At 39.7% G+C, this 21,908-nt stretch overlaps 1 protein-coding gene across 1 annotated transcript in view; it reads left to right on the top strand.

The window, feature by feature from the left end:
- FGF14 (fibroblast growth factor 14) overlaps positions 1-21,908 on the top strand; it is a 599,216-nt gene that overhangs the window by 384,629 nt on the left and 192,679 nt on the right. The gene's annotated exons all lie outside the window — the stretch shown is intronic.

Raw genomic sequence — 21,908 nt, 5'->3', positions numbered from 1 at the left:
AAAGGTAGTTAAGAAGAGGTAGGCAGTCCATCCCTTTACAAAAGAGGCGCCATGAATATCACCAAACATGGAGCCCATTGGCCAAACGTCCCCCACCTTCTCCTCCATCAGCAGTTCTTTTACCTGTCAACTGGTGGGTTCTGTGATAACTTCATTCTAGCCATGTCCTTCTCTTCTGTCCAAACCAAGAGAATCCTAAGTTGAAATTGTAGATGGAAAACAACCTGGCTGTAGAAATCCATCTTCCTGAAAGTACGCTCTTAACTTTCAAATGGCAGCTCTGTTCGGCTCAAACAACACCCAGATCAAAGAAAATTCTGCTGATGGGACCAATGCCTGCATGATTAAAGAATGAATGAAATGAAAGAGAGATAAAGGAGTGGGGGGTGGGTGGGGGGGAAGGTGGGGGTGGGGAACAGTTTAGCAGCTGTGTGCTCTGAATCTTTTGCCATTGAGGTATTCTTTTTTTTTTTTTTTAAAGATTTTATTTTTTCCTTTTTCTCCCCAAAGCCCCCCCGGTACATAGTTGTATATTCTTCGTTGTGGGTTCTTCTAGTTGTGGCATGTGGGACGCTGACTCAGCGTGGTCTGATGAGCAGTGCCATGTCCGCACCCAGGATTCGAACTAACGAAACACTGGGCCGCCTGCAGCGGAGCGCCCGAACTTAACCACTCGGCCACGGGGCCAGCCCCTCCATTGAGGTATTCTTAAATATAAAATTCTAGAAATCTTGAGCTGTGGGGCCCTCCTAAATGTTTTCTTTTTTGATCTTTTTTTTAAAAAAATGTGTCCACTAGCTGCTATAAGAAGACAGGATTTTGTACTTCCAATAGTTAAAATGTTATATTGCAGTTTGGTAGGTTGGAAAAAAAATTCCAAGAAATATTTTCTGACTTCTTGTCAGATTTATGACCACACTCATAATTAATTAGGCATAGCTGTGACATCACAATTTCACCTTTATTCATTTATATTCATTTATCTTCATTTCTGAGATAATATTTATCTACTTATTGCTGCACTTTCACTGTTTGAGTAACAGAAATTGGTTGTAGTATGCAATCAATTACAGTTTCCCCTTCGAGTTTTCAATCTTGACTGATTAAATGCAAACGATAGTTTTAAAAATTATCTTAAAGATTGGCAGAGAGCTACAAATTCACAATATGATCATTGACCCAGTGACTCATCTTCGCTACAATCATAGGTGAGCTTCAAATTCAGAAAAAGATAATGTTATCTCCTGTCACCAGTGTGCCCAAGCCATCACCCCACTTTATTCCGAGTATTAATGTATCAGATTTCCCTCCTTCTAATTAGACAGCAGATATTTATTGGGCTTTTAATGTGTGTACAACATACGATTTTGTGGAGGATTCAAAGGTGACACTAAGACATCATGAACAAGACATGGTCCTTGCCCCCAAAGACAGCATCATGGAGAAGTCAAGCACAGGTGCATAAACAATTCCATGTGTAGGGTCTTTAAGGACACAACCTTGATTTAGAAGAGGCTATGAAGGGAGAAGATTTACAGAAGAGATTTGCTTACTTATGACTTCTAGTGTTTCTATTGTTTTTCTTGCAGTTTGTTTGAGTTATTCATGAGAAGGAATAAGAGATTCCTCCCACAGAACAAAAACATTCCCACTGCCTGACCTTGAAATGATCGTGCTTTGCCTTTACTGCAGAAACTCATATTGGAAACACACATTTTAACTTTAGCATAGTTGGAAGGGAAACGTTATGAAAACAGTCCAGGAAAATATATAATAGTGGGTCTCAAATTTAATGCATACAAAGATTATCTGAGAGTAATTAGAAATACCTTTAGACATTCTGATTCAATAGAATACCCCACCCTCACACATTCCTATTCTATGCAAGAAGATCCCCCACCCTCAGATATTCTGTCTGGTTGAGTAGGTCTTGGATGAGCATTGGAAATAGGAATTTTAAGGTTCATCCTACACGACTTTGATGCGAGATGCTCACGGCCACACCCTCAGATGTTCTGCTACAGAAAAATCTAGTGAATATCATAGAAGTGCTAGCTCAGTGCTATTTTTCAAACAGCTAAACATTATAGCATTGTGGCGATGCTTGGTGTTCTTAGTAAAGACTGGATTAGTCAGCTATTGATGTGAGTTTAAACTGACTAACCAAATTCTTACATTTTTAGGGTAATTTTCTTAGACATTCCTTCAAGCTTTTTTCTTTTTGTAAATTTTCTTTATTTACTTTTTCCAGTTTTATTAACATATAACATATATAAGTTTAAGGTGTACAACATGATGACTTGGCACACGTGTATTATGAAATGATACCACAATAAAGATTAGTTACACCTCCATCCCTTCACATAATTACCATTTTGTGCATGTGTGTATGGTGATAACTTTGAAGATCTATTCTCTTGATCCAGCAATCCCACGTCTGGGTATATATCCAAAGGAAATGAAACCACTGTCTCAAAGAGATACCTGTACTCTCAGGTTCATTGCAGCATTAGTCACAATAGCCAAGGTACAGAGAAAACCTAAATGCCTGTTGCTGGGTGAATGGATAAAGAAAACGTGATGTATATATACACAATGGAATATTATTCAGTCTTAAAAAGGAAGAAATCCTGCCATTTGTGACAACATGGATGGACCTAGAGGGCATTATGCTACATGAAATGAACCAGACATAGACAGACAAATACTGCATGGTATCACTTTTATGTAGAATCTAAAAAAAGAAAAAAAAGTCAAACTCATAGAAACAGAGTAGAAAAGTGGTTGCCAGGGGCTGGGGTTGGGGAGAATAGAGAGGTTGGTAAAAGGGTGCAAACTTTCAATCATAAGAAAAATAAGGTCTGAGGATTGAGTGTATAACATGGTGATTATACTTGATAACACCGTATTGTGTAATTTAAATTTGCCAAGAGAATAGAATTTAAATGTTCTCACCAAAAAAAAAAAAAAAAATAATGGTAAATATGTGAAGGGACGAATATGTTAATTAACTCAATGGGAATCCTTTCACAATGTATATGTATATCAAATCATCATGTGTACACTTTAAATATCTTACAATTTTGTCAGTTGTACCTCAATAAAGCTGGGGGTAAGAAAGGATTTTACTCTCTTAACTTTCTAGTATAAAATGCACTACTGTTATTATAGTCAATATGCTATACATTAGATCCTCAGAATTTGTTCATTTTAGAACTGGAAGTTTGTGCCGTTTGGCCAACATCTCCCCATGTCCGCCACCCGTCAGCTCCTGGCAACGACCGTTCTACTTTTTCTTTCTTTGAGTTCTTAAATCCCTTATCTGGTCAGGATTCCTGATGCATTTTGCAAACAATAACCAGCTGTCTCATAATCCTTTTGTATTCATTCCCCAGGGCCTCTCTAGCAAAGTGCCACAAACTGGTACCAGAAATGCAAAAGCAAGGCAGTGGCAGGGTTGTTCTCCTTCTTGTAGGGCAGAATCGTTCCTCACCTCTTCTAGAGGTAGTTTCTGTTGATCATTGGTGATCTTTGGCATCTCTTGTCTTGTAAATCACCACCCCAATCTCTCCCTTCATCTTCCCATGACATTCTGCATGTCTGTCGCTGTGTCCAAATTTCCCCTTTTTATAAGCATACCAGCTGAGATCCTTAAATTAATTTATATAGACGTCTCAGAATTTTCAACTTTAACTCAGTTATTGAAAAATTCAACCACAAATCTAACTCAGCAAATATTCATCAAAACTGTGTTATACGTCAGGCAGAGAGCTGGGAAGTCATTAGGGAAAAGAGAGATGGATGAGGCATGACTGGAATTCTCAAGAAGGTTCCAAGCCTATTGAAGAAGAAAAGAAGTACATAAATAACTACAGTGCAAGATAGAGTAAATGTCAGAACTGAAATATAAACAAAACACTGAGAGAAAGTGATAGGTCTTGACTGGAGAAATCAGAGAAACTTGCTTGCAGACTTTAACTGGGCTTTGAAAGACAAACAGGGTTTCAGTAGTTGGGAATTAGAGGAAGGAAACTCCAAGTTGAAATAGGAGCTCGGCACATACAAAGATGTGAAAACATGGTGCATATTCAGGGAAATACAAGTAGTCTAATGAGGTGGATATGAGACTGGAAAAGTACTCTTAGCACACAAAAGGGAGGTTCTCAGCACAGTGCACATAAAAAAGCCAGTAATTACGCCACTCGCTTTTGAGAAAAGAAAAGGCTTTATTGCAAGATTGACCAACAAGGAGCCAGGAGGCAATGTTCTCAAATCTGTCTTCTGGAGACAGGGCTTGAGGAGAAATTTAAGAGTTTAGGGGAACAGGCTGGTATGTGGCAGCAGTGGCAGGGCAGGTTGGTCTTTTTTTTTTTTTTTTATGGAAGATTAGCCCTGAGCTAACATCCACACCCATCTTCCTCTACATTATATGTGGGATGCCCCCACAGTATGGCTTGATGAGCAGTGCTAGGTATGCACCTGGGATCCAAACTGGTGAACCCAGGCCACGGAAATGGAGGCGTGAACTGAGCTGCTGCACCACCAGGCTGGCCCCCAGGGCAGGTTTTGATTGGAGAGCTTTAAACTTTTCTGGTAAGTTGTGAAAGGGGCTTTAACACTGCATCTTCCTGGACAATGGACCCCTCGCTTCTGATAAGAGTCAGACTTTCAAGTTCCAGTCATGTCCTGGTCCTTTGATTCTGTGCAGGGGAGAATCTTTGGTTCTGGGTATTATTTCAAGTCAAGATTTTGTCCTCTGTGTATGCTCTGGCTACGTAATTTGCATTTTTTGGCTTGCCCTTGAAAAACAACTTCAACCTGCTGTTGATAAGATGGCGTCAGTTTGAACTGGTCCTAAAGGTCCCGTGGTTACAGTACTATGAAACCAGGTCAGGGAGAACACTTCAATATCTCACTGAAACTGTCAATGCCCTTCAGCCAAAGACCCCCAGGAACACATCTGTAGATAAACAAGCTGTGTTATTACACATTGCATTGCAAGAGAACACACACCAAGGGGAACTGTGGGGCTTCTCAGTAGGAGGACACTGGGAGGAACTTATTATAGCATTTGGGCTTTGGTTGAGTGATTTGGGGGAGAGTTTAAGCAATTGGGGGTGTGCTGTGGATTGGATGCTGTCAGAAAATGGGGGCAGGGTCTGGCCCGGTGGCAAAGCGGTTAAGTTCGCACGTTCTGCTTCTCGGCTGCCCAGGGTTGACCTGTTCGGATCCCTGGTGTGGACATGGCACCACTTGGCAAAAGCCATACTGTGGTAGGCGTCCCACATATAAAGTAGAGGAAGACAGGCATGGATGTTAGCTCAGGACCAGTCTTCCTCAGCAAAAAGAGGAGGATTGGCAGTAGTTAGCTCAGGGCTAATCTTCCTCCAAAAAAAAAAAAAAGAAAGTGGGGGCAAGTCTGTGGTTGGGTATCTCAATTAGTCTTATCCAGAGGGAGGGGCGACTAGAATGAGGATAGAGGTGCAATTGGTAAAGCAGTAGCATTTGTTCATTTTGGCCAAGAGATGGGCTGTTGGGTATTTTTTGGGTGGCACAGTGATCTAGTTTTAGTCAGTGCTTAGGCAAAATTATGAAGTACCTTTGCTTTGTCTCACTGTATTATGGTCTCAGAGTAACCTTTATCTGAGGTGGGTATTCTGTGAGATTGTTTACGCCCCAGAGAATACCATCGCCTAGTTCTGAGTACCAGGCTAGCTTCCTTAAAGTGTCAAGGATGCTCTCTTTATCAAGACTTATAATAGCATTCTGCAAGGAATGAGGGTTATGGAAGACTTGGGAACTAACATTTAATGCCTTGTGGTCGCATTTTGCCTTGGAGAGCTGCAAGCAAGGTATGGGGAGAATGGTAGCCAGGAGACCAGTTGCAATAGCCCACACAAGAAATAAAGCCCAAACCAAACTGAATTTACAACCAGTCCATTGAAGTCCAGGAGGACCCACAGCAGCCTTGAGCTCTGAAGTGGGACAGGAAGAAGGACAGGCAGAATAAAGCGGGTGGTGATACAACTTCACAGTTTGGCCAGTGACTAGCTCCCACATACTTAGCGTCCTAAAATCCCCGCCAAGGTTAGAAGCTGCCAATCATGGCTCGCTTTTGGTTAACCTCTCACCTTTGAGTTCATTCTGAGCATTGCTTCTGAAGCAATGGAAACACCTTATTTTATAGATTGCCAATGTCGCAGACGCAGAACAGCTTTAGGGAAGTTCTCAATTTCTCTGAGAGGTGAGGAGAAAGAAGTCACCATTGCCAACTATTAGGTATTCAGGTGAGAGTTGTTTTGAGATGTTAACAGGTTTGCCATAGATGTGGTTTTATTTTATATTTTGGTTCATGATTTCAGACACACTTGGCACTTACATCCCATATCCTTGGCTATTTTTGTTTCTCCTCATAGCCAGGTGGGTAGAGGAGAAATGACTGCCTGTGAACACACATGTAGTCACATATGATATAGATTAAGGGAATAAAAATGATTTCCTAAACCTTGCCTCACATCCTACTCTAAAACTGAGTCTCATATGTGCTTCCATATAAACAATTGTAGGCCTGTGTAAATGCATAAAGATTGCCTGTGGGGAATGGTTATCTGGTTATGAGCCAATGGGTTGGAGGGAAAGGCTGAGCTTGAAATCATAACAGGCAAAAAGGATGACTCTGATCTAGAGCTTCTCAAATGCCAACGTGCACATGAGTCACCTGGCAACCTTGTTAAAATGCAGATTCTGATTTGGTAGGTTAGATAAGGCCAAGCTACTGTATTTCTAATAAGTTACCAAGTGATGCCGATGCTGCTAGTCTGGGGACCACACTTTGAGTGGCAAGACTCAGTGTCTTTGTACTTAGGCTGTTGACCAGCCCTCTATGAGCTCTTGTTCAATTTCTCCTTAGGTTCTATATTTTCTTTCTTTTCTCATTCCCCCAGCTGTGTCTAACATGTATGATCTCTCTTTGTTCCTTTCTTCCACTCTCACCTCTGCTTTCTTTGCCCAAAAAGGATAACCTTAGTAAATCCATTCACTTTTGTATTTTGTATAAAAATCAAACCTGAGTTTTGGAATTAGACGAAATAGATACAGCTTTCAAAGGATATTGATTCATATCTCTTTTGTTTGTTTTGTTTTGCATTGCACTTCTCATATCTAAATGCAAATTTGAGTACTTGAAAAGAAACAGTGGACATATAGATCCTCTTTGGGTTTCTGTGTCTTCTTTACAGCTTGGAAACCATCTGCATTCATGAACAAGATTCTAGATTATGTTTGTACACATTATCTTGATTATCTTGAATATGTTGACTACATTTAGTTATGGTCTCAATAGTCTCTCTACTGAATGTGTCATTGTAGCAAGAGTTTAATTTTCTATTTCAAAAATGAAGTAATGAAATCTGTAGAGAGAGAACAAGAACAGAGGAAGAATATTTTGTCTCTTTTTCTCCTTTTCTGGGAGCATCTCAGCAGCCTATTTCTTTACAGTCTTGGAGATTGGTGTTAAAAGTACTTTTTCTTTTCTTTCTTTCTTTCTTCCTGCTTATGCTTTCTTTCTTTTCTTAATGTAACCGAATAATATGTGAAGTGCATCAAGGATCTTTGCATTTAAAGAGCACCAACTGTGGCTCTTCTTTCAAATCAAATAATAGTCACTCTATTTGATATTTTACTATTTAAGTAGCATGTGGATATTATATTTTCTATCTGATCAACTCTAGCAGATATATAGGTCAAGCCTCCTTGTCGTTCGTACTCTGTAGAGAACCGAAGCTCAGAACTAAGGTGAATTCCTCAAGAGAATCTAGCTGGTGAGTGGGGAAGCCAGCAATGAGCTGACAGTCTCCCAATAGAGCCCAGGCCTTGTGCATTGCACTTCCTGGAACAGTCACTTCCTAATAGACTTATTGGGCAAATTCAGATTTCCTCTATTTGCTTTGAAAAGCATTCACTACCGTGATATAATAGTGTAAATAAAACTGGAGAGGAGTTACATAATATTGTGAAATACTATAGGGGTGTGTGTATGTGTATAAAGAGAGAGATTAAGATCTATACCTACCTGAGATTCAATATTTATATTAACAACACAATTTATCATGTGAATTTGTGAACCAATGAGCCATTTACTTTACCTGGGTAGAGATTTTTCATGTAGTATCTCTCTCATGTCTGGGCAACTGGTGGAGTTACAGGGATTGCAAAAGAAAGATGAAGTGGTTTGAGATGATGAAATTACAATATTATTACAGAGTATATTTAATCTCTTCCTTACATTTCCCTCTGGGTCTTCACCAATGGACCTGTTTGCCAAATAACTGAATGAAAAACAAAAACAAAAATTTGAGACTTACTTCTTGCCCCTCTGCTTTGCATAGGTAGTGCTGGACAGTAGCTAGTAGTCAATCTGAGGTTTAATTTTGTGTAAAAATTCAGTTAATGAATAAAAGTTAACTCTGATGGCAAAGAGCTCTATCGGATATCCATGCAAATATTTCTAATTCAAATGAATCTTCCCTGTTACTTTGGAGCAAAAGGTCTTGATTCTGAAGCAATCATCTCAGAAATGCGTATGCCATTAAAGTAATTTTTACCATAGAAAACACAATGAAATGAATTGTCTGCATAGTTTTCGCTCAGTTTTGGGCACTCATGTCTCATCCTTCTCCTCAAGGGTCTTGAATTTAAAGGCAGGGTGTAATGTACATCCAACACTGTCTGTCATTAAAGTACATATAACTTTGACATCTAAATATGTACACATTTTATAATATTTTAAGCCTTTTCCCCCATTTTATTGACATGAGGCTGTAGAATGAATCCTCCTGAAGGCTAATTTTTGTGTCTTAATGAGCTTGTTTCCTTGCCTCAAGAAACTGTATCCCTTTGCAGTCCGACAAGAAGCCAGCCTATCCGTGGCTGAGAGAATGAGCTATAAAGCACAGCCACAGTCAGGAAGAAGGCTGTGGACCCACTAACTGTGAGGACCACAAAGCCACATTAGATTAGCATTTCAGAAGCTAAATCAACTGTAGTGTAGACTGGTTTCTAGGCAGTTGCCTAGTGGTTTAAAGACATACCTGAAAAAGTGAGTTCCAGGTGGAACCCAACTTTGGAATATCGCTGCAATTTGCAGACATCTAAAATGAAAGTGATCAGGGTGCAGTGGACTCTGAGATTGCTAGTTCTGGCTTGCTAGATCTACCTGCAGCTCCAGCCAGGAATGCCTTACTCAGCCCTATCCAAGAGGTAGATGCCACTGGACAGATGGCAGTTTTGTTCAAATGGAGGAACTGAGAAATGTTAGCCCAACAGTTGGTTAAGCCGTAGCAGAAGTGTCTCTCTAATTTTTATTTTGGAAACAATCCTCATTTCACCTTTAATTTGGAGAGTCAAGGGTGAGTAGTCAATAGGGACCAAGTTATCTCACTTTTTGCTATTTGCTTTAGTCCCTCCTGGCTAAAACACTCTCCTCCAGGATGAAATCTGTTCCAATCTTGAGCGGCTTTCCAGTCTCAGGACAAATGCTAAGTGACTGAGAAGCCTGATAGCCATTTCCAATATTGATTTCCTCCAGCCTCTGAACTTCCACAGCTGTTAGAGTTTGTACCACTGTTTTGTTATGTCTAATATTTGCTATCTTAGGAACTGTGCGTGTGCAAGCACACCCACGCACGCACACACACACACTCACTGAATTCTAAACTGTTCTGCCAAGTCCCCTCAGGGGCCATGGGAGCACAACTGAGTCTTTCTCTCATTTGCTTATTGGACTCTCACATAACCTTTTATTGAAGAAAGTAATCTACAGCTAATAGAAGTATGGAAAACACTAATGAGCTTTATATCCTCATTTTCAGTTTCTTGAAGCATAAATTATAACTCAAAATTCTTTTCTACTCACACATTGTTGATACTCCATAAATATTTATAGACTGACTAATTTTACTGAGCAGAGCAACTCAAGGTCAGGCCTGGTCAGGTTTTTCTACCATACAAAGAGATCGAGTCTGACATCATCTGCTTCCCTAATGATTACATAACACATTCAGTTCTATTTGAACGCTCTCAACACTGAACACTGAGCAGTAAAACCTAATCTGAGCTTGCTTTTACCTGCTTCTTCAAGAAGTTACAAGAGGCCTGTCTTCTAACAAGCCCACAGTACTACAGTAGAAATAACTTCAGACCACAGAAATTACCAGATCAATTTCTAGTTATTCACCCAAGCTCAGTCTTTTCTGGCTAAGACATAGACAGAGGGTGATGGATGTCTTGGTTTAAAATTCCTAGTACTAGGTAGGTAAAAATCTAGCAAGCTAGCAATTGTGCAAGCAATATCTCATGGCATCTCAAGCAGCGAATAGAGTCTTTAGACAAGGGGGGATTCAGGAGTGAATGTGACATCACTAGTTGGAGTTCAAGAGTCAAGTCATCTGTCACTTTGCTGTCAAGTTAATTCATCTCTGCTGGACCTGTATAACACCCAGATTTCTTGCTGGGCTAAACAGACACTCAGGATGCTCAGCTGATCATCCTGCTTGAGTAGAGAGAGTTGACAACTGTGTGTAGGTAGTGGAATGAGTCAAAAGGATGAAAGTAAATAGAAAAAAGTCAGGAGGATATAAAACTGTGTACAGATGAATCTGAAGAAAAGATGGTTTTCAATCTATGGAAACATAGCATGCAAAGGCAGGAACAGGCGGTCTGAGATGACAACAAACTTAACATAGAACACTGTTGACACTTCGCAGATTTTTAAATAGTGAGGTGACTCTAGCCAGGTCATGCAGGATGATTGCAAAGTGGATTACCTGCAAAACTCCCCAAGATATATTTTCTTATTTTATTTTGACCAATTCATCAGAAAAGGTTTAGGAACAATCTCAGTGAAGTTCATTTTAGTGCCAGTCTTCCTTGGTGAGTGTCATTTGTCAACCTTCAATAAGACTGGGTTTATGCAGAGATGCTTGTTTCCTCTGGTGACAACAATACAGGCTATTCCCTGGTGAGCGCTGGTCTCTGGTGGAGCTGGGAAGGCTCACCAGTAACTTAGACATTCATTGCTGTCTTCTTAGACTGGTAAAGCCTCTTTTTTTTAAAGATTTTATTTTTTCCTTTTTCTCCCAAAGCCCCTTGGTACATAGTTATGTATTTTTAGTTGTGGGTCCTTCTAGCTGTGGCATGTGGGACGCCACCCCAGCATGGCCCCATGAGCAGCACCATGTCCCTGCCCAGGATTCGAACCAGCGAAACCCTGGGCCTCAGAAGCAGAACATGCCAACTCAACCACTCGGCCACCGGGCCAGCCCCAAGACTGGTAAAGCCCCTTAACTTACACTCCATATTGCTGATAATACCTCTTTACTTGTCTGACTATGTTTCACAACATGCATCGCATCAGATTAACATAATTCTTTGGCCACAAACTGTAGGGAATTTCACATTAGTTTCTTAATTAAGAACGATTAGCCTTAATTATGAACGATAAGGATTTCTATGACATGACCTCAAATAGCTGTTTATCCTACTGTGCTCCCTTAGTATCATGTGTTTTGTCAAAAATCCATGCTGTTGCTCCAGCTATTCTCTTAGAATCTTCATTCTTCACTCCTACTTTAGCTGGATAGATGTGTTCTACGTATTGAAAAGCTACTTAACTTTCAAAACAGAGCTCAACTCTTTTCTCTTCTTTAGAGTATCTGAACGTTCCAGTCAGGAATAACCTCCTTCCTTTTCTGCTATCATGCCGTTTTTCATTTTGGCCATTTTAACCTACCATTTTCTTTTTAACTCTGCAGATCTGTTTTTCTCCCATTAGCTTGAAAACTCCTAAATGGCAAGAACTGTGTCTGTTTAATATTATGATCAAACATATTTTTCAAGTTGAATTGGGCATTCAAAAACAAAACCTGCTGAGAGCAAAGACGCTGCTTGACTAACTTTTCCTTTTGAGTTAAAAGGTATTTTGAGGTTGTGACTGCATAAAAAGAGATGCCTGAGAGGCTGGATTCAGGGACTATACATTTTTTTGACATTACTGGGTTGACAGTTATTCAAATTTTAATTGAGTATTGTTCAAACACCTCACTCTAGATGTAGTGTTTACAGACAGGATATTAAAAGACAGCAAAAGGCATGCCTTCAACCACCAAGGACTTTATTAACTAATAGAGAAGATTAAAACAACACAAAGCAACACAAGTTTGTACAATATTCCTATCCCTGGAGGTCCTAAGTTAAATTCCTCTAAGAATTACTATTGTGGCTACCTTATAATTTTACTTACATCTAGAAAATATCTAAGTGTATCAGTTAGAATGCATTCAGCTGCAAGTAACAGAGTGCCCAACTACAAGTAACTTAATCTGCCATAAGTATATGGTTTTTTTAATTGGAAAGTCTGGAGGGAGGTCATTCTAGGCTTGTTCAGTGATGAGTTCATTAATAACTTAGAGACTCAGCATTTCCTATTCTTATTGGGCACCTCATAGCTACAAGTTGACTTCCAGAGCTCCAGGCATCTCTTACTTACACTGATGTCCCAAACAGAAAGGAAGGGACCAGGCCAAATGGGTTGTCATTTTCTCAAGGAGGAAAAAGACAAAAATCTTTCCTAGCAATACCACCCCCCACGCCCCGACCAAAGACTTCCCTTTACATCTCATTGACCAAGAACCAGCTCTCCTAACTGGACATATCTGCAAGGAAAACTGGGGAAATGAGTTTCTAAAAAGGGAGATGGGCTAGCCATAGTTGGCTTACATCAACTGTATTTTATCCCTTGGGGTTGAGCATATTACCACAGTGAACAAAATTGGATTCTCTTGGAAAAAATGGGTGGGATGCTGGTTGGTGAAAAGTTAATATCTTCCACACTAAGCAATTCAAAACTTTTTACTAACTCTTCTTTAGATCCTTTTCAATACACTAACATCCTTCTGGGGGGTAATTTAGGCTTTTGGAGAAGTGCGTGAGCTTTTAAAAATCCCCATGGTACAATGATTAAAGGTCGTGCATTTCTAAGTACCAATGTGCCTTTACTGAATTTCTTTTCTGTTTACTTTTCAGCACTTAACAAATTAATAGTATTTGTAAATGGCGTTCATTTGCTAAATGGTACCACAGTGGCCCCAAAGAACTGCTAGCAAAGGCAGACCCTCAGGTTTCTGTGGGCCTACAACTGAGCAGCTGTGATAGGCACTGGGGAAGAATATTAAAGAAACTTTGTACATCGATGGGACTCCCAACCAGTACTCATCAAACTGTCTCTTCATGGAAGTCCACATTGGACAGTGATTGCATTAGGGAGTAGGACAGAGTTCTGGATTATTATGAGGAAAGTTTCCTGGAAGAGAAACATGTTGGGTCACCTTCTCAATTTATGACAGGAATTCAGTCTCCTCAACACAAAGTCCATGGGCCATTTCACAGAAGGGAAAACTGAGACACAGAAATCTTAATCTAAGTGTAACTGATGAAACCACTGGTGAGGTAGAAACAGTGCCATTATCTTTTAGTCCATCACATAATTCCTGTAATGGCTCCCCCTCACTCCAACACTCATGCACAAAGAAAGGAGAGAGGACATCAGTCTTCTATCTTTTACATGTCTTCACATTCCTGCAGATAAGACCATCATAGTCACTTGAATTGAACTTAGTGTATGGAACACTGAGTCAAAAAAAAAAAGAACACTCTTGTAAAGTTGGAGGAAGATTATGTTTGTGTTTCAGAATTTTGGGCAAATTAGAGGTGGTATGTGTCTTATTCTAGGAATGTTTGGTGACTGTTCTAGTTATAAAAACTTTTGCAAATGTGAAAATTCTGTGTGAAACTCCTTTTATTTCTTGTTTTTCTTTTAAAAAAGAGAAAACCCCTCTAACATTTCCTTCTTTGTCATTAACGAGGCTTGTGCATTGGGAGCTCATTTAGTGTCATTGCTAATGAACTCATTTTAATATCTGCATTTGTGAGTAAGCTGACTTCATTAGAGAAATCCAGAATCTGCCCCTTTGATAGTGAAAATGTTTTGCAGCTCTCTCTCTCCTCTTTCTGAGTCATTCCTATAAAGTTGTTTACCAGCACTAATTCTCAACGTGCATTTGGCATGTATATATTGGACACTGAAAGCTGAGTTGTGGTTTTTTTTTATTTTGATGAAGACTGGCCCTGAGCTAACATCCATGCCCATCTTCCTCTACTTTTATATGTGGGATGCCTAGCACAGCATGGCTTGCCAAGCGATGCCATGTCTGCACCCGGAATCTGAACCAGTGAACCCTGGGGCTGCCGAAGCAGAATGTGCGCACTTAACTGCTGAGCCACCGGGCTGACCCCGAAATCTGAGATATTTTAAAATTCATTTTGATGACTAATAAATTAACTACTGATAATAAAAAAAATCTCCAATAATATATATATGCCCTTCAAAAAATATGACCATACTTCTTTGCTACATCTTGACTTTTACTACATATCATTGCTAAATTTTAGCATAATTAGAGGAACTCTTGAATACAACTCTCAGAGTTGAAAAAAGACAAAATTGTACTGGAAATGCATGCAAATGGCCTCCTTGGACATCATGGCCTATCAACAAAGTTTTCCTTTCTTTAAAAGTGAAGTTTTAAGGTTTTATTTGAATTGACACTCTTTAATTGCCCTGGGAGAGCTGTTCTATTTTAAAAGCTCTTTTTCCACTATTAAATAGCCAGATTATTGCCTTTTACATATTACTTTTATTTTTGGATTAAAAACTCTGGGAACTAAAGAGTTCTTCCTCAAGGTCTAATATATAATAACCTCACAAAGTTCAGTGTAGAAAAATATTTGTATAAGTTAACTCTCTAGATAATATAGTAGTATTTTAACACCCATAAATGAAATATCATGCTGTTTACAGAAAGTGATGTGTAGAATGGATTTTTTACCAGATCTCTGTTTCATAAGCGCAGCTGTGTTGACATGATATGTTATTAATTCCTATTTCTAATATTGTGCAGCAATTTGCTTTTCAGGGCAATAAATGGAACTCAGATTAGAACAAACACTTCTGGGTGATACTTATTACTTGTATTGAAAAGGTATAATTTTAAAACACAAAAATTAAAATGCAAGTTAATTATAAAAATGTATAGTCCAACAATCTCTAAAAGATTCATTCTAAGTGACCATTCTTATTTTGGGGGGCCCTAAGGATGAAGAAATCCATTGGCAGTTCCTAGTCTTTTTCATGCACTTTCTATTTGCCATCTCCAGCAGGCTTAGGCAATCATCAAAAAGCAAAGTAACAAAGGGTAAAAATAAAAAACAAGCCTCTCCAAGAGGCAGCTGTGGCATGGTAAAATGTTCTTTAATTCATTCATTTATTCAGTAAACATTGACTGCACAACTACTTTTTGCTAGGCAAGGTTCGTGAGGATTATGGAAAGCTTTTCTAGAGGGAGTGATGCACTCGAGATTGAGTAAAGGCCAACTGGTGATGCTTGAAGAGGCAGAGAGAGGTGGGTGGGGATGGGATCAAGGATGTTACAGACGGCATTCTAGGAGCAGCGGCTCCGTCTGTGCAGGTCATTGGAAACTATTGAAGTTCTTAAAGCAGATTGATGAACTAGAATTTGCATTTTAGAAAACGTACTCTTCTAGTCTTATAGATGATGAAATTGGGGTAGGAAGGATAGGTGGACAATAAGGGAAGCAGGAAACCAATTAGATGTCTAGTTCGTCAAATATCGTTTGGACCAGGGGTCACCAAAATTTTTGTGTAAAGGGCAAGAGAGTAAATATGCTAGACTGTGTGGACCAGGTGATCTCTGTCATCACTGCTCCACTCTGTGCTGTAACAGGAAAGTGGCCTTAGACGATGTGTAAACAAATGGGCATGACTGTGCTCCAATCAAACTTTATCTATAAAAGCAGATGTCAGGCCAGATTTGGCCCAAGGGTCATAGTTCGCCAACCTCTGATTTAGATTATCAAACATGCATTGAAGATTAAAAATTGATTGCCATACTAAAACTTGCTATTTACACCCATGTGTATAGCAGCATTTTTCACCATAGCCAAAAAGTGGAAGCAACTCAAATGTCCATTGGTGGATGAATGGATGAACAAAATGTGGTACATACATACAGTGGAATATTATTCAGTCTTAAAAAGGAAGGAAATTCTGACACACACTGCAAAATGGATGAACTTTGAGAACATAGTGCTGAGTGAAATAAGCCAGTCACACAGGGACAAATACTGTATGATTCCACTTATGAGAGGTACCTAGAATAGTCAGACTCACAGAGACAGAAAGTGGTGCCAGGGTCTGCGAGGAGGGGAAATGAGGTGTTAGTATTTAATGGATATAGAATTTTAGTTTTCTAAGATGAAAAAGTTCTAGAGATGGAGGGTGGTTATGTTAGGACAGTGTTAATGTACTTAATGCCATTAAACTATACACTTAAAAATGGTAAATTTTATGTTATGTATATTTTACTACAATTTTTAAGAACATGATTGAATAAAAGGGCAAAATGCCCCTCACTATTGTACTATTCCAATTCTGTTTTATAATGACTCTTAGACTAGGTGGCCACACACAATTATTGCAGGAGACGGGGTGAAATCTGTCTGGTGGTGGTATCCTGGTGGGCTGTGTCACAGATGCAGGATCTCAGGCTCCACTTGTGCCAGTTTGGATGTTTTTTGACTGCAGGTAGCAGAAACTCTGAATCAAATTGGTTTAAACAATAAGAAAATTTATTCTTAAACATTGCAATAGGTCCGAAATAGAATGCAGTCCACGTGGCTGACTCAGTAGTTCAACTATATTCTCAAATTCCATTCTTTAAGATCTGCCCATTTCCCTGTCCTGCCATCTGTGGGGCTGGTCTCCTTCTCAGGCTAGTAGCAAAGTGACTACAGCAGTTTCTGACACCGTAACAGAAGCAACATCCAAGAGACAAATGAGATTGTCGCTTCCTGGGACTACTTCTTAGGAATGAAACCCCCTTTTTCCAAAGTCTCCTGAGTTTATTGGCCAGAACTAGGTCACACGGCTGATGCTAAATCTGCTACTGGAGAGCTGGATTGGATTGACCTTGGATCAATTCAGTGGAGGCTCATTTCTAAACTTAGGGGGTGGGTCATTTCCCGAGGCACTTGGCTGTCTGAGCTAAGGTAGTTACCTGAACAAAACTGGATTTGATTTGGGAAGGAAGGAGTGTAGTTTGAGGAGTGTGGGGTTTGCATATGAGGTAGGCAAAAAATAATATACAAACACTGTGGAGGGTAGAAATAATTGGCTTTGCGGATATGTTATGTGTCAGACATTATGAGAGAATCTTTGCATTACCTCATTTGATCCTGAGAAAAACTGTGTGGGGGAGAAATCCTTCCCCTGTCCCATTTTTTTAGTAGATGAAGAAAGCTGGGGCTTGGAGGGTTGAAGAACTCATGCCTCTTTGACTCCAAAACTTCCACTTTTTCTACTCTATGGCACTACTTTTGAAAATATTCTATGAATAACTTCACAGTTAAAAAGCATTCAGTTCTTCCCACAGTCATAATTGTCAGGTGGATATTATTTTTACCAATTTTAAGGGAGGAAACTAAGAGGTTCAGGGAGCTTAAGCAAATGGCGCAAATTCACACAGCACAAGTAAGTGGCAGAGCCGGGATTCAGACCCAACTTCTCTTTCTCTACAGCAGTGTTTCCCAACCTCAGGACCACTGACATTTTGAGCTGGGTAATTCTTTGCTGTGGGAGCTGTCCTGAGTGGTACAGCATCCCTGGCTTCTACCTACTAGATGCCAGTAGCACTTGTCCTCACATTGTGACAACCGAAAATGTCTCCAGATATTACCAAATGTCCCCTGAAGGAACGGGGATGTTGCCCAGAGTTGAAAGCCACTGGTCTATATACCCATGTATTTCCACCATGCTGCTTTTTTTTCCTATCCTAAATCACTCACAATCTAGTAGACGGCCGCAGACGTAGGTAGAGTATTGTACTGAGTCAGTATAGAACCCAAAAGAGCAGAACCTGGTGGTTTTAAGAGCATAGACTTTTCAGCTAGACTGCCGAGATTCAGGATTCAGATCCAACACTTACTAACTGCTATCCAGGGGCTAGATATTGATTTCTGTGGCTCAGTTTCCTCATCTATAAAATGGGAATAATACCTACTTGGCACAAAGGAAACAAGCAAGAGGGCAAGCTGTGCTCCTCTGCTGTGCAGGGTGGAAAGTGGAGAGTAAGAGGATTTCTACTTTGAGCCCACTGCCTGATTTTCCTCAGCTCTGTAGGTTGACTTCCATTATGCTTGCCCTGAGGGCTGGAGCTTATGTTTCTGGCCTCATTACAGAAGGAATAACTGTTTTATAAGCATATTTTTTGGATGGAGATTAAATAACACCTTACCTGATTATTCATGTGTAGGAAAGTCTTTTTGCTCTAGTCTGTTCTGAGAGAGTCATGGAAACACAGACATCACTGTAGGAGTTCTCGGTGATGTGCTAGTTGCTTACTTCCTTTACAGACAGGAGATGACCAAGAACAGAGAGGACTGATGATCTGTCTAGGGTTGCAGAGCTGGTTCGTGGGACCCCAGGACTGAAACCTGGGCCACTGACTGTCAGAGCAGTGTGTTCCTTACACCAGTTGTCAACATTTTCTTGGAGAGAGACCTTTTGAAGATGCATAAGATACAGATGAAAGTAATGATGATTGCATAGTCTGCAGCTAATAGATATGTTCCATAAATTAAAAAACAAAATCAAACAAGAACTTTATTTTTAAATGTAAATATTTATTTCTTAATAATCTTTGGGTGTCCAAGGATAATGCTGATATGTTTTTCTAAAATTTATTTTATTATTTTTCCAGAGTAGGCACCAATGTTACTGACTCCTGCTCTGTTTAAGGGAATAAAGAGTAGGCATTTCCTAAGATATTAAGCAGGCTTTTCCATAGTCACTCTGTGGTGATAACTAGAGTAACAGTGTCCACTGCTGGCAAGTCAGATAATTGCACCATATGCTGTACAGTTACTCTGTGGGAGGAATAACATTTTACCTTCATCAAGATGCAATTTCAGATAAGATTTTTAAGGCAAATCCTGAAAGGATATCACTGTGGTTTTAAAAAAATGTTAGTTTTCTAGTAGTCCAATAATCAATTAATGATTTGTCTCTATAAATCTGAGAATGCAACAATTTGTCTTTATAAACCTGAGAAACAACATAGTAACACTTTCTATTTTAAGATAATTGAGGTTTAAGATATTAAGGGAGTGGAAAATACAATTTCATACAAAGACATTTGTATTTACTGTTATCAAATAAGCAGAGTCAATTATAATTTTACGGTGATGCAACTGAATGCTTTTTAATCATTTCAAACAATAACTTACCAAAAATCGACCTGGATTTATTCTTTTCCAGGACATTCATTATAGGTTTGGAAGAGGAAGAGCAGAAGACTATTGAAATTCTCTTAATTTATTCAAAATATTTAAGGATAATTCAGTTCGTTAACACTTTGAAGCACATTTTATAATCTAAGAATTTAATTTACTTAGCTGGACAGTTAGAGAAAAGCTTATCTAGAAATGACTACTTTTCCAAGATTTCTATGTGCTTTAGAAAAGCTTCTTGAGTTTCAATGCCAAAAGCAGGCAGCAGAGGGCCCAGCAAATTTTTACTATCAGGAGACTTTCTGAAACTGAGGACAGATTTTTGCTCCTCTTTTAAATTTCTCCTTGAAATTTGTACTCGTATATGTTGAAAGCTAGAGATATTTTTGCTACAGAGAAAAAAAATCATTAGGATGCATGGATAACATGGTCTCATGTTGGTCTAATTTATGGAAATCAACAAATAGTAATTTATTGCAGTGGTAGAAATCTGGCATGGATAATTAAGAGCTGGTGTAGAATTTCAGTGTTTATCAGCTTTGAAACTGAGTAGCTACAGCTATGACAGGGAGGAGACACCCTATGTGAAGACTGTGCTTATTGATGAAGATTGTTAAATTATATGGAAATATTGCCACCCTGTCCCTGATCTGTTTGTTTGTGCTTAGCTAGACCCTATTTTTTGAGATTTGAAGCTGTAGGCCCCTGGGCACCAGGACTGGGTAGACCGATAACTTCAGTCTCCACATAGTTTTGCTGCTTTCCGTTCACGAGGTTCTTCTTTCGTGACTCTTCAGGTCTCACTTGACAGGCAGGATCAAGCTGTGTTCCCTTTGTAAATCTTACACGTGCTGCCCAATGGGCGTCTTATCTCCCTAAGGACTCTATCTGGTCTTACCATATTCTGTTTCCATTTTCTCTCTTCTTCCAGATCTTCCCACGTACAGATTTTATTTGTAGTATTTCTTACGCATTTATTCATTCAACAAATATTTATTGAATTTTACTCTGTGCCACATGCTGGGAACAGAGCAATGAACAAGACCTACGAGGCCTCTGTTCTCATGGAGGGAGAAAAATCACAAGTGCATAAAGATGACAATCTAGACTAGATATCACACTGATAAAAGATCTCAGCAGACAAAGAAAATAGGATGAGATCTAAAGAGGGCAGTAGTTACTTTAGATTGGTAGTTAATTTAAATTGGATGGGCAGGGAGGATCTCTCTGAGGAGGTGATGTTGGAGTGGAAATCTTAACGACAGGAGAAGGCAGGCCCTACCAAGTATCTCAGATAGAAAAAGCAATTTGTGCAAAAGCCTCAAGCTTTGTGTGTTGGAAGAAGAGAAAGTAGGCCACTCTACCTTCCTGTACTGTTTTCCATCTCACCTTGGAAAGAACAGGCGAGCACAGGGAATGCCTTTCCCATTCATCTCCCACTGGAGAATTATGACTCGATTAAATGCCTGTGCCTCCCTTCCTCTCTCCTTAACCGCTGTCTCCCTACATACTTCAGAGCAAGAGGTGACCTCGTCTCACCCTCCCAATCCCCCTTTTAAACTGCTCTTCTGCACTTTATCATAAATGTGAAACCCTGCCTATTTAGGCACCTGGATTACTGAGCTTCTGGCTAGCCAACCCAAGGCTCAGATAGAACTAGATATTTACTGTCTAGAAGGACTTTAATCAAGATCATTCAAGCTGAATCATCTATTTTGCAGGTTCGGAGAGGTTAAGTGACTTGGCCAAGGCCATTTTGCCAATTTAAGGAGGAAAAGAACCCAGAATTCTGCATTCCATTCCAGAGCTCTTGGAATTACTTTGTTGTGTCTGCTATAATAAGCCCCTCTGTAATGTTCTATTTCTCTCCCCCACCACCTTTTCCAGCCCTTTCTCTTGGATCTCATGGTACTTTCACTTTCTGACCCACCCCCCCACCCTTCATACTATTTGCTTCCAAAGCATGCCAGTTCTTAGCCCCATCTCCACTTAATAGGAGTGTCTGGTGGCCTTTGGATCCAACATCTTTTTTCCCCCATAAACTAGATTGAATGCAAACAGTAAGGCTACACACACACTGAATGCTCCTCACGCTGAGACTATTTCAGATGGATAGTGCAGTTGTACAAAACCGATTGACATTTGCAGTCTACACGACTCAGGAGCAAGGAGGAAGATGGAAGACTGTGTACTTTCAGTGCATGTTGAAGAGATTTTTTACAACGCTCTGTTACCCAGGATGCAATCTAACTGTGGCCAGTGGTGCGTTTTAGGTCCTGTGTTAACTCCCCAGGGCCTTCCTGGCCTAATTATAACTTCTTCACTCATCCTTACTCAAGGTGAGAGTTGGGCTTATAGTCAGGGGTAATGTATAGAAAAGATGTGCTTTCACTTTTGGGATCATGGAAAGTTAGACAAAAAAAAAGAGAGGATGGACTGAGATTGTTTAGTAAGCCAGCTACAGCTTCAAACCATTTCTAATCATCATT

Source organism: Equus asinus, chromosome 11, assembly GCF_041296235.1.
Source record: "Equus asinus isolate D_3611 breed Donkey chromosome 11, EquAss-T2T_v2, whole genome shotgun sequence".
NCBI classification, from domain to species: domain Eukaryota; kingdom Metazoa; phylum Chordata; class Mammalia; order Perissodactyla; family Equidae; genus Equus; species Equus asinus.
This window is presented reverse-complemented; position numbering and strand designations above follow the sequence as displayed.